Raw genomic sequence first — 13,762 nt, forward strand, 5'->3', positions numbered from 1 at the left:
AGCTGTGGCTCGCAGAGAACAGGCTCAGAGTTGTGGCACACAGGCTTAGTTGCTCCGTGGCATGTGAGATCTTCCCGGACCAGGGCTCAAACCCGTGTCCCCTGCATTCGCAGGCAGATTCTTAACCACTGCACCACCAGGGAAGCCCAATTTTTATTTTTTTCATATATTTCTATTATTACTTTGCTCTTCTGTTGTTCTGTGCTTTTTTCCCTTATTTGTTTTTCTTCTTCTCTTTCTTTAATATATATTTTATTTTTTTATATTTCCATTTCTACTTTGCTTTTCTGTTGTCCTGTGTTTTTTCCCTTTTTATTTTATTTTATTTTTTAAAAATCATTTTTATTGGTTTGTTGTTTCCTTGCTTTATTCTTCAGTTGGCACACTGCTTTGGTTAAGTTTTTAGGTTTTGTGTTTTTGTTAGTTTGGATCCTAACTGTTTGATTTTGTTTTTGAGTTCTACTATTTGGCTGTTCTCTTGCTTTTTGTTTTATTTGGTTCTGTTTCTGTTTCTTTTTCATGTGTGTTTCCTTGTTTCTATTTTTGTTTGTTTTATTTTGTTTTTACCATTTCTATGGGGTTTTGTCTTTTTATTTTCTTTAATATATTTTCTATTTCATTTTTTATATTTCTATTTCTACGTTGCATTCCTGTTGTTCTGTCTTCTTTCCCCTTCCTCTTTCTTTTTCTTTTTTTAAAATCATTTTTGTTGGTTTGTTTTGTTTCTTTGCTCATTCTTCAGTTGACACTCTGCTTTGATTTTGTGTTTTTGTCAGTTTTCTTTTTAATTTTTTGATTTCATTCTGTGTTCTTTTGTTTCCCTGGTTGTTCTCTTGCTTTTTGTTTTATTTGGTTCTGTTTTTGTTTCTTTTGCGTGTGTGTGTGTGTTTCCTTGTTTCTGTTTTTGTTTGTTTGATTTTACTTTTTACCATTTGCCTGGAGTTTTGTTAGTCTTCTTTTTTTTTTTTTTAAATCCCCTTTATTGCCAGGACGAACGACTTTCGGGGTCTTGGTTCCTTGACTGGAAGTCAGGCCTCAGGTTCTGGGGTGGGAGCACTGAGTCCAGGATGCTGGACCACAAGGCAATTCCCAGCCCCAGGTAAGATTAATCACTGAGAGTTCTCACGGAGGCCTCTATCTGAATCTGAGACCTGGCTCCACCCAACTGCCAGCAGCTCCCAGTGCTGGACGCCTCACACCAAACAACAAACAAGAAAGAAACATAAATCCACCCACCAGCACACAGACTACCTAAAGTCATACTAAGCTCACAGACACCCCAAAACACACCAACAGACACTGCCATGCTCATCAGAGGGAAAAGACTCAGCTCCACCCACCAGAATGCGGGCACCAGTCCCTCCCATCAGGAACCCTATGCAAGCCACTGGACCAACCTCACCACCAGGGGCAGAGAACAGAAACAAGATGAACTAAAACACTGTAGCCTAGGGAAAGGAGACCTCAGTACTGTAAATGAGATAAAATGAGAACACAGAGAAATATCTTTCAGGCAAAGGAGCAAGATAAAAACCCACAAGACCAAATAAATGAAGAGGAAAAAGGCAAACTACCTGAGAAAGAATTCAGAGTAATGATAGTACAGATAATCCAAAATCTCAGAAATAGCGAAAATAAAAGAAATATTTAACAAGGGCCTAGAAGAACTAAAGAGCAAACAGTAATGAACAACACAATAACTGAAATTTAAAATACTCTAGAAGGAATCAATAGCAGAATAACTGAGGCACAAGAATGGATAAGTGAGCTAGAAGATACAATGGTGAAATAACTGCCACAAAGCAGAATAAAGAAAAAAGAACGAAAAGAATGGAGGACAGGGACTTCCCTCTTGGAGCAGTGGTTAAGAATCCACCTGCCAATGCGGGGGACACGGGTTCGATCCCTGGTCTGGGAGGATCCCACATGCCACGGAGCAACTAAGCCCATGCACCACAAGTACTGAGCCTTCCTTTTTCCAGCCTGCAAGCCACAACTACTGAGGCCACACACTGCAACTACTGAAGCCCGATCACCTACAGCCCGTGCTCTGAAACAAGAGAAGCCACAGCAATGAGAAGCCCAAGCAGCACAATGAAGAGTAGCCCCCACTCGCCACAACCAGAGAAAGCCTGCGTGCAGCAACGAAGACCCAATGCAGCCAAAAATAAAGTTAATAATAAATTTATTTTTTTAAAAAAGGAATGGAGGACAGTCTCAGAGATCCCTGGGACAACATTAAGCACACCAACACTCAAATCATAGGTGTGCCAGAAGAAGAAACAAAGAAAGGGTGTAAAAAAATATTTGAAGAGATTATAGTCAAAGACTTCCCTAAAATGGGCAAGGAAATAGTCAATGAAGTCCAGGCAGTGCAGAGAGTCCCAAACAGGACAAACCCAAGGAGAAATATGCTGAGACACATATTAATCAAACTAACAAAAATTAAAGATGAAGAAAAAGTATTAAAAGCAGCAAGGGAAAAGCAACAAATAATATACGAGGGAATCCCCATAAGGTTAACAGCTGATGTTTCAACAGAAACTCTACAGGTCAGAAGGGAGTGGCAAGATATATTTAAAGTGATGAAAGGAAAAAACCTACAACCAAGATTACTCTACCCATACAGGATCTCATTCAGATTCAACGGAGAAATCAAAAGCTTTACAGACAAGCAAAAGCTAAGAGAATTCAGCACCACCAAACCAGCTTTACAACAAATGCTAAAGAAACTTCTCTAGACAGAAAACACAAGAGAAGGAAAAGATGTACAAAAACAAACCCAAAACAATTAAGAAAATGGTAATAGGATTATACATATCAATAATTACCTGAAATGTAAATGAATTAAATGCTCCAACCAAAAGACATAGGCTGGCTGAATGGATACAAAAAGAAGACCCATATACATGCTGTCTACAAGAGACCCACTTCAGACCTAGGGACACATACAGGCAGACAGTGAGGGGACGGAAAAAGATGTTCCATGCAAATGGAAATCAAAAGAAATCTGGAGTAGCAATTCTTATATCAGACAAAAGAGACTTTAAAATAAAGACTATTACAAGAGGCAAGGAAGGACACTACATAATGATCAAGGGATCAATCCAAGAAGAACATATAACAATTGTAAATATCTAGGCACCCAACACAGGAGCACCTCAATACATAGGGCAAATGCTAACAGCCATAAAAGGGGAAATTGACAATAACACAATAATAGTAGAGGACTTTAACACCCCACTTTCACCAATGGACAGATCACCCAAAATGAAAATAAATAAGAAAACACAAGCTTTAAATGACACATTAGACCAGATGGACTTAATTGATATTTTATAGAACATTTCATCCAAAAACAACAGAATACACTTTATTCTCAAGTACACATGGAACATTCTCCAGGATAGATCACATCTTAGGTCACAAATCAAGCCCTGGTAAATTTAAGGAAACTGAAATCTCATCAAGCATCTTTTCTGACCACAATGCTATAAGACTAGATATCAAATTACAGGAAAAACACTGTAAAAAATACAAACATATGGAGGCTAAACAATACACAACTAAACAACCAAGATATTACTGAAAAAACCAAAGAGGAAATAAAAAATACCTAGAAATAAATGACAATGAAAATATAACAAGCCAAAACCTATGGAATGCAGCAAAAGCAGTTCTAAGAGGGAAGTTTATAGCAATACAACCCTACCTCAAGAAACAAGAAAAGTCTTAAATAAACAACCTAACCTCACACCTGAAGCAATTAGAGAAAGAATAAAAAACAAACAAACAAAAAAAGTTAGAAGGAAAGAAATCATAAATATCAGAGCAGAAATAAATGAAATAGAAATGAAGGAAACAATAGCAAAAATCAATTTAAAAAGCTGGTTCTTTGAGAAGATAAACACAACTGATAAACCATTAGCCAGACTCATCAGGAAAAAAAGGGAGAAGACTCAAATCAACAGAATTAGAAATGAAAAAGGAGAAGCAACAACTGACACTGCAGAAATACTAAGGATCATGAAAGACTACTACAAGCAACTGTATGCCAATAAAATGGACAGGACCAGAGGGCTTCACAGGCAAATTCTATCAAACATTTAGAGAAGAGCTAACACAGATCCTTCTAAAACTCTTCCAAAATATAGCAGAAGGAGGAACACTCCCAACACATTCTACGAGACTACCATCACCCTGATACCAAAAGCAGACAAAGATATCACAAAAAAAGAAAATTAAAGGCCAATATCACAGATAAACATAGATTCAAAAATCCTCAACAAACTACTAGCAAACAGAATCCAACAGCACATTAAAAGGATCATACACCATGATCAAATGGGGTTTATCCCAGGAATGCAAGGATTCTTCAATATATGCAAATCAATCAATGTGATACACGATATTAACCAAAGGATAAAAACAATATGATCATCTCAATAGATGCACAAAAAGCTTTTGACTAAATTCAACACCCACTTATGGTAAAAACTCTCCATAAAGTGGACATAGAGGGAAGCTACCTTATCATAATAAAAGCCATATATGACAAACCCACAGCCAACATCATTCTCAATGGTGAAAAACTGAAACCATTTCCTCTAAGGTCAGTAATAAGACAAGGTTGTCCACTCTCACCACTTTTATTCAACATAGTTTTGGAAGTTTTAGCCATGGCAATCAGAAAAGAAAAAGAAAGAAAAGGAATCCAAACTGGAAAAGAAGAAGTAAAACTGTCACTGTTTGCAGATGACATGACACTCTACATAGAAAATCCTAAAGATGCCACCAGAGAACTACTAGAGCTAATCAATGAATTTGGTAAAGTAGCAGGATACGAAATTAATTCACAGAAATATCTTGCATTCCTATACACTAACAATGAAAAATCAGAAAGAGAAATTAAGGAAGCATTCCCATTTGCCACTGCAACAAAAACAATAAAATATCTAGGAATAAGCCTACCTAAGGAGGCAAAAGACCTGCACCCAGAACTATAAAATACTGATGAAAGAAATCAAAGACGATACAAACAGATGGAGAGATATACCATGCTCTTGGATTGTAAGAATCAACATTGTGAAAATGACTACACTACCCAAAGCAATCTACACATTCAATGCAATCCCTATCAAATTACCAACAGCATTTTTCACAGAACTAGAAAAAGAAATTTTACAATTTGTATGGAATCACAAAAAACCCCGAACAGCCAAAGCAATGTTGAGAAAGAAAAACGGAGCTGGAGGAATCAGGCTCCCTCACTTCAGACTATACTACAAAGCTACAGTAACCAGGCAGTATGGTACTGGCACAAAAACAGAAATATAGATCAATGGAACAGGACAGAAAGCCCAGAGATAAACCCATGCACATGTGGTCACCTTATCTTTGACAAAGGAAGCAAAAATATACAATGGAGAAAAGACAGCCTCTTCAATAAGTAGAGCTTGGAAAACTGGACAAGTACATGTAAAAGAATGAAATTAGAACACTCCCTAACACCATACATAAAAATAAACTCAAAATGGATTAAAGACCTAAATGGAAGGCCAGTCACTATAAAACTCTTAGAGGAAAACATAGGCAGAACACTCTATGACATAAATCACAGCAAGGTCCTTTTTGACCCACCTCCTAGAGTAATGGAAATAAAAACAAAAATAAACAAATTGGACCTAAAGAAACTTAAAAGTTTTTGCACAGGAAAGGAAACTATAAACAAGATGAAAAGACAACCCTCAGAATGGGAGCAAATATTTGCACACAAAGCAACTGACAAAGGATTAATCTCCAAAATATACAAGAAGCTCATGCAGCTCAATATCAAAAAAACAAACAACCCAATCCAAAAATAGGCAGATGACCGAAATAGACTATTCTCCCAAGAAGACACACAGATGGCCAAGAAACACATGAAAAGATGCTCAACACCACGAATCATTAGAGAAATGCAAATCAAAACTACAATGAGGTATCACCTCATACCAGTCAGAATGGCCATCATCAAAAAATCTAGAAACAATAAATGCTGGAGAGGGTGTGGAGAAAAGGGAACCCTCTTGCACTGTTGGTGGGAATGTAAATTGATACAGCCACTATGGAGAACAGTATGGAGGTTCCTTAAAAAACTAGAAGTAGAACTACCATATGACCCACCAATCCCACCACTGGGCATATACCCTGAGAAAACCATAATTCAAAAAGATACATGTACCACAATGCTCACTGCAGCACTATTTACAATAACCAAGACATGGAAGCAACCTAAATGTTCATTGACAGATGAATGGATAAAGATGATGTGACTCATATATACAATGGAATATTACTCAGCCATAAAAAGGAACGAAATTGAGTTATCTGCAATGAGGTGGATGGACCTAGAGTCTCTCATACTGAGTGAAATAAGTCAGAAAGAGAAAAACAAATACCCTATGCTAATGCATATATATAGAATGTAAAAACCCCGTACTGATGAACATAGTGGCAGGGCAGGAATAAAGACGCAGACGTAGAGAATGGACTTGAGGACACAGTGGGGGACGGGGAAGCTGGGACAAAGTGAGAGAGTAGCACTGATATATATACACTACCAAATGTAAAATGGATGGCTAGTGGGAAGCTGCTGCATAGCACAGGGAGATCAGCTCGGTGCTTTATGATGACCTAGAGGGGTGGATAGGGAGGGTGGGAGGGAGGTTCAAGAGGGAGGGTATATGAGTATATATGTATACATATAGCTGATTCACTTTATTGTACAGCAGAAACTAACACAACATTGTAAAGCAATTATATTCCAATAAAGATATTAAAAAAAGAAAATATCAATTTCTATAATAGCAATTTAATAATAGCTCAGCTCCTTGGATACTTTCTCTGGTAACAGCCAAAATTTTCTAGGCAATGATATCATCACTAACATGACTGTTAATCTCAGTGATGAACTCATGGGTTCCCTTCCACATGAGAAGTGCTGATTTATTTGTATCCTTCACACTGCCATAGGGTGCTTTCAACAGAAAATAATATTGCAAGTCTACACAAAATGAAAAAGCTGACATAAACATGAAATAGTATATAGGCCATTGGAACAACCAAACTATCCTCACAGCTGAGTCTCTAGTCCCACACAGCCTGGTGGGGCTGTGTCAGCTATAACTTCACTTTCTGCTTGAACTGGCTAATTTAACCAGCAACAATTATCCTAATGAGAGATCACTATCACTAAAATTTATTTCATGCTTAGGATGTGCCAGGTACTGCTCTGTATATTTTATATGTATTAATCCACTTCTTCCTCATAAAAATCATATGTGGTAAGTACTGTTATTGTCCCCATTTTGCAAATGAGGAAACTGAGGCCAGAGTGCTTAAAGAACTTGTGCAAGGTGATCCAACTAACTGTACTGGATGCTTGACAGAGTACAGGTCCCATTCTTCCTTGCTGCTTTTCAAAACTACAGCTCCATATATTGTGACTGACTCCCCCGCCCACCCCTGCAGTAGTCTCCCTGACCAGTTACAGTGTTATCAAGAAGACAGCCAGACCAAAAAAAGACAAATCATAGAGACAGAAAGTAGAATGGTAGTTCCCAGGGGCTGGAAGGGGGAAGGAATAGGGAGTTATTGTTTAATGGGTATGGAGTTTCAGTTTTAGAAGCTGAAAAGAGCCTTGGAGATGGATGGTGGTGATGGTTGCACAACATTATGAATGTATTTAATACCAATGAACTGAACACTTAAAAATGGTTAAGATGGTAAATTCTACATTTTGTACATTTTACCACAATAAAAAAAAAATGGGGGGAAACTGACGAAGAAGAGAGCCATATGAATAGAGGAGATGCACAGGTATCACTAGGGAGACTTTCTTGTACCAATCAGTTTAGCTATTTAAATGAGCATCCGTGGAGTTGGCTTAGTACATGCCCAGATCTGTGGCTTTGGAAATACAAAGCCTACTACCTCCTGGAATACTCTGTTTGGCAGGATTGCTCAAGAGGCACAACCACATGGAAATCACCTCAGCAAGACCATCCGATCCACCAGGAGTGTGCTTTTCTTGTCTACCCACACTGAGCATTAGGATCTTAACCGTACCACTTAGGAGAGATGCATCAGGCTAAAGATTTCATGGAAACTACAAACGATTAACAACAACGATAAATTCCTTCCTGTGGAATAAGAACTATAGGCAGTGTTCTATACATTTAACCTAAGCAAAAGTCATACAAAAGAAAACATAATGTGCATCTGACCCAGAACTACCTAACATAGTATACGGCCAGTTCTACTTATTCTACAAATATTTTTCCTTTACGTCCGCTCCACTCATCAAAAAATTGGTAAAGAGGCACGTACCTGCACACCAAGAAGCACCAAGACCCGGACTCCCTCGTGGACCGCGTCAAACGTGCTGTGGAGAAGGACAAATGACATCCTCCTGCACTGGGCTCCTGTAGAGAGGCTGGAGATTCCACTCAAATCCTCTTCTCCAAGAAGGACGCCAGTGGGGATGACTCCTGAACTTCTGAGGAGGAACTGACCTTTGACCCCGGCTATGAACCCCACAGAGGGCAGTCATCAGCACAGGTCAGCCGCGGCCCGGCCACTCAGAGCCACGAGAGGTGCAGAGCCCAGCTCCCGCAGGGGTGCCCTGGTCTTCTTAGTGTGTAAGTCTGGGGGAGCTCAAGGCCATCCGCCATTCAAAGTCCGGCCCCAGCTGGGCCTGCCTGGTCCTGGTCACACAGGCCACAGGCTCCCCGCCTGCCCTGCATGTCCACCGTGGGGCACCAGCGCCCTGCTCTGTGTCTTCAGCCGTCACCAGCTGTTGGCCAGCTCCCCACAGAACCGCCACCTCTACCTCGTCTCCCCCTACACCTCCCCGGCCCTCTCCAACTCCTTCCACCACCTCCAGCTCTTTGACCAGGACAGCTCCCACATGGTGTCTCGCTTCCTCCAGGATTCCTACTGCACCGCCTTCAGCGGCTTCTCCGGCGTGACCAACTTCTTCAGGGTAGGCCTGCAGCCACACCTGGACAGGGCCTCCCACGACCCTCTTCCGACCTCTGAATACGCGCCCCACCTGGGTTGCAGGCCCCACCTGGGTTGCAGGCCACTTCCGGTGTGGAGCTGGGGCCGCGGCCGCTGTGGAGTGGACGCCTCGGGTCACAGGGGAGGAGTGAGCCCACCACGTGTGCTCCGAGGGCCTCCTGCAGCAGGTCCCTGAGCTGAGACCCTGGCTCTTCTCAGGAGTGAGGAGCCGAGTACCCCCTCGGGGAGAGCTGGGCAGGGCCGGCGGGTGGCGTCGTGGCGAGGGCGGCGTCCCCCAGGGTCTGAGCCCCAGCCTACCGTGCCAGGCTTGGCGGTTCCTCCTGCGGTACCTCAGCTGGGAGGGCTCTGCCAAGGAGCGCAAGGCCCACGTGCACATGAAAACCGACGAGGATTTCCACCTGAAGCTGCCGTGGAAATCCGTGAGGCCCGGGCAGGGGTAGAGGAACTCACCGCCTCATGGATACCGCAGCCTCATGGCCAGAGGGGAGAGTGAGAGCCGCTCTCATAGAACCAACAAATTCTTCGAGGGTCGCGAGAACCCAGGGCTGGGCCTGCGGAACATTCTCCTCCCCGACTGCCTGTACCATGACGAGCTCGGCTACGTCCAGGGCAGGAGTGACCTTCTCTTCCCGATCCGCTACGGCTCTCAGGACGAGGAGGATGCCTTCCGCTGTTTTTGTGGCATCACGGAGCTCGTGCTCCAGAACTCTGAGGAGATACTGAAGCGACAACTCCTGCTGCCCCTGAAGGTGCTGGATCCGCCGCTCTGAGACTTCCTGGACTCCCCCGACTCCGGCTCTCTCTGCTTCTGCTTCCGGTAGCTGCTCCTCTGGGTCAAGAGGGAATGCCCCTTCCCGGAAGTCCTTCGGCCGTGGGAGGCGCTGTGGACAGGGCGCCCTGGCCCCAGTCTGCACCTGCTGGTGGCCTGCGCCGTCCTGGACGTGGAGCGGGACACCTCATGCCTTCTGGCTTCGGCTCCAGGGAGACCCTCAAGCACACGGACTAGCTGACCACGAAGCTGAGCTTGGAAGACGTGCCGACACTGTCCGAGGCGCTCTACCCGCCACCAACAACCTGCCCGGTGAGTCCCTGACCCCTCACGATAGCCCCCAGGCCCCATCAAACCTCTGACTTTTCGCTCCCTGACCCCCAGCCCTCGGTGAGCTGCCCCACCACATGCAGGAGGTCCTAGGTCTGGGCCGTCCTCAGAGCACCACAGGCTCTCGCTCCAGACTCCCCGCTGCCCCGTACCCGTGCCCCACCAGCTCCGCCGCCCCCCAAGGACACGGGCCCGCAGGAAGACCGAACGGCAGCCCCGAGATCCTGCCGGAGGAGGGGGAGGAAGGTGCGAACTCCGAACCCTCCTGGGCCTGCTGAGCCATCGTGTTGGCTTGGGCCTGGATGGGGAGGCATGGTGGCTCCTAGTCCCCTCTGACCCCTCAGTAGGGTTGACGTCTGGCCACGTGACCCTGATCCGGTCAATAAGGTTTAAGAGGAGGCCAGAGGTGAGTGGTGGGGGTCGTGGAGACAGGGCTCCCTTACCTGCCTGAGTTTGGGGCTTTTGAAGGAGTAAGGATGGGGGTGTTAAGGTGCGACCGCCACTTAGTAGATGTGCGGGAACACATCCCGGACATAACCGAGACGGAAGGGCCTGCAGAGCTGCTCACTCTTGGGACCCTGCCCACCAGATTGTTCTGTGAGAAAGAAAAACTCATGTTTAACGCCCACCCCTCCCCCCACCAAAAAAAAAAAAAAGAAAATTGGTGAAGACTTAGCCAAGCAGGGCTGAGAGAAATGTCTCTGCTCTAAAGTTCCTGTCCAGGTCTCTCCTTACACTGTCCATCATACTCTGTGGGCTCCACACTATCCTTGTCATGCCTGTGTCATTTCCTCATATAAGTTCCCTTATTTCTAATTCCAGACAATTTTTAATCTTTGCTTTTGCCTTGCATAGGACATGGTTTAAGTATAGAGTTTATAGCAATGGTATTTCTAAGAATGTTTGCTTCCTCCAGTATGTTTTACAGTGTTTCAACTCAGGAAAGACTTCTTTTTCAATGTGCATGGTCCTATAGTGCAGTTCTTGCCCATATGTCTGTGCTTCAGGTGACTCCCAGTCTTGACTCCACATGTAATCTCCATGAGACTATTGGAGAAATGTTTGTTTTGTGGGGGTCTTTTTGTTTTTTGTTTTTTTGGCCACATCAACCAGGGATAGAACCCATGCCCCCTGCAGCAGAAGCACGGAGTCTTTACTAGACTGCCAGGGAAGTACCATGTTCTGTGGCTCCTCTTGTTGAAAAAAATATTTTTCAGAATGAGGTTTAAACAGAGGATGACTTGCCCTCCCTTAGCTCTGTTTGGAGGAAAATATACTGTCTTCCCCACCCACCCTTATGCCTTATTTCTAAAACAATAAAAATTCTTATTAACTCTTATAAGACAGTTAACATGTAATCTATCTCTTCTCAGAAGAAAGAATATTAATTTCCAAACTGTGCTTTAGGTGTCTGGAACAAGACTCAATAAAGGGCAAGCTAAGAAATCATTCGTGATTCAACTGAATGATTCCCCCAAAAGGGAACTGGCTTCAGTCAGGGCTCTCAGTAGCTTTTGCTCTATTCTCAGCCCCCAGGGCAATATTTAATGTGCTACACAGTAATAAGCTTCTGTGTGCTATTATCTGAAGAACTAAAAACCTAAAAAAATTCCATGAAGTTGTTACTTTTGACCAAGAAGGAAGGAAACTCAGATGCCAACGTTTGACCTAAAAATGTGCTAAACAAACTAACTAGAGAAACAAGAGACACTAACTTTTTTTGTTTGTGGAACGTACAAAGAGAAGCTCATCTCTCAGCTCCTATGTTTCTTTTCTTAATCTGATTAATACTTTGCATTATAAATAGTTTTAAAATACCTTTGGTTATGCAGTGAAACAGTGAAGCCACTGGAAAATCATACAAACAATGCAATAGAAAAATCAAAACCAAAAAAAAAAATTAAAAAAAAGAAAAATTAAAACAATTTAAAAACCTAAATCAGTTAGGATTCATTTGGATGTAAGTAAAGGCAGTTGTTCAACTCAAAATGGGTAAAGTTAAAAATAAGGAGAGGGAGGGAAATTGTTGGCTCACAAAATGCTAAAGTCCACAGAAAACTGAGCCAGGGGCTCCAGGGGTATTAGGCCTTAGTTTCTCTCCACCTGTTGGCTCTGCAAACCTCCTGGGTTGGCATCATTCTTAGGTAGACCCTGTCCTCATGGGGACCTTGTAGCTCAGGCTTACCTCATCCTAGAGCTAGCAGTCACTGCACAGAGAAATTGTCTCTTCACCATAATTCTAAGAAGTGTCCCAGAATTGAGTGTCATTGTCCTGAACTAGGTTACATGCTCACCCTTGAACCAACCACATACCAAAGGGACATAATGTATTCAATCTGGAGTGGAGGAAGGTGCTACACTTGAGCCCCATCCTCACAGACTGAAGGAGCTGAGGAGGGAGGGTCCCCAGAGTAAAATCAGGTGCCATTACTAGAAAAAGGTAAAAGGATGCCAGATAAGCTAACGGTTGCCCAATCCAGCACTCAAATTAATTAAGTCCCCAACCTCAGCTTGTGAGATATTTGACAGGAATTTTTTAAAAGGGAAATTAAGTACAGTGATGCAAGTCACAATTCCAACTCTTGACTAATCAGCAAACACAGACATACATAAATATATTAGGACAGTGGCCCTTCCATTTTAACAACAAGAAAATATGTGAGTCACTCAGACGGAAACTAAAATCTGAATCTATTCAGAAACAATTGTTAACTCAGTTCTAAAGCCACAAGCATCCAAGCACATACACTCTCATGTCAAAGAGGTCCTATTCCTCTTCACTTCAATTTGCATCTTGTTGTGACATTACACCATATGGTGTGGGCAAAGTGCTCTTGTATGCAAAGTGAGTTCAGAGTAAATGAGCTAAAAATGTCTTACATACATAATGGCTCTTGTTTCAACTTAGCTGTGACTACTAGATTGCTGCAAACACCAAAACAATAGTGCTGCTAATGAGGAGATTTGTTCATAACTTACTACACTGTCAACTCTAATGTTCGACCATAATGGTTATTATTTATTGATATGTTGTGTGTATACAAAGCAGTGGCTGAGGCCAAAAGCAGCATCTTAACAGAACCCAAGCCTATTAGATTGTGAATAATCTCCTAAAGATAACCGTTAAAAAAAAAAAAATCTGCCCAAAGTCTCTGTTATTTGAGACATCTTAATTGAAAAGACAGAGACCTAGATTTAAAATCAGAACACCAGGATTGATCCTGTAAGAGACTGGAGTGACAATTCCCAGTGCTGGTGAGGGTGCAGACAAGCAGGCACTTCCAGACATCATCAGTGGGAAAGTGTTTAACCCAGTCTTTTGGAGAGGAATCTGACACGATACATTAAAATTTTAAAAGCGCATATCCTTTGATTCAGCAGTTTTGCTTCTGGGAATCAACCCTGTAAAAATTAAAGTACCAGTACATGAGGACATACATACAAGGATGTTTATTGCAATTGTATTTGTGATAGCAAAAACTTGAAACAACCTACTCATCCACAAGAATGAAATGGTTGAATAGACTGATGCATCCATTTGGTCACAGGTTATAATGCGACTACAGAAGAACAAGTCAGATTTACATTTTAGTTTAGAGA

The 13,762-nt window shown here is 42.5% G+C and overlaps 1 pseudogene; it reads left to right on the top strand.

Moving 5' to 3' along the window:
- The first annotated feature begins 1,067 nt into the window (after window positions 1-1,067).
- The window catches only part of LOC102979720 (TBC1 domain family member 17-like), a 99,231-nt pseudogene continuing 86,536 nt past the window's right edge, over window positions 1,068-13,762 (top strand).

The sequence above is a fragment of the Physeter macrocephalus genome, chromosome 2 (assembly GCF_002837175.3).
Source record: "Physeter macrocephalus isolate SW-GA chromosome 2, ASM283717v5, whole genome shotgun sequence".
NCBI lineage: Eukaryota > Metazoa > Chordata > Mammalia > Artiodactyla > Physeteridae > Physeter > Physeter macrocephalus.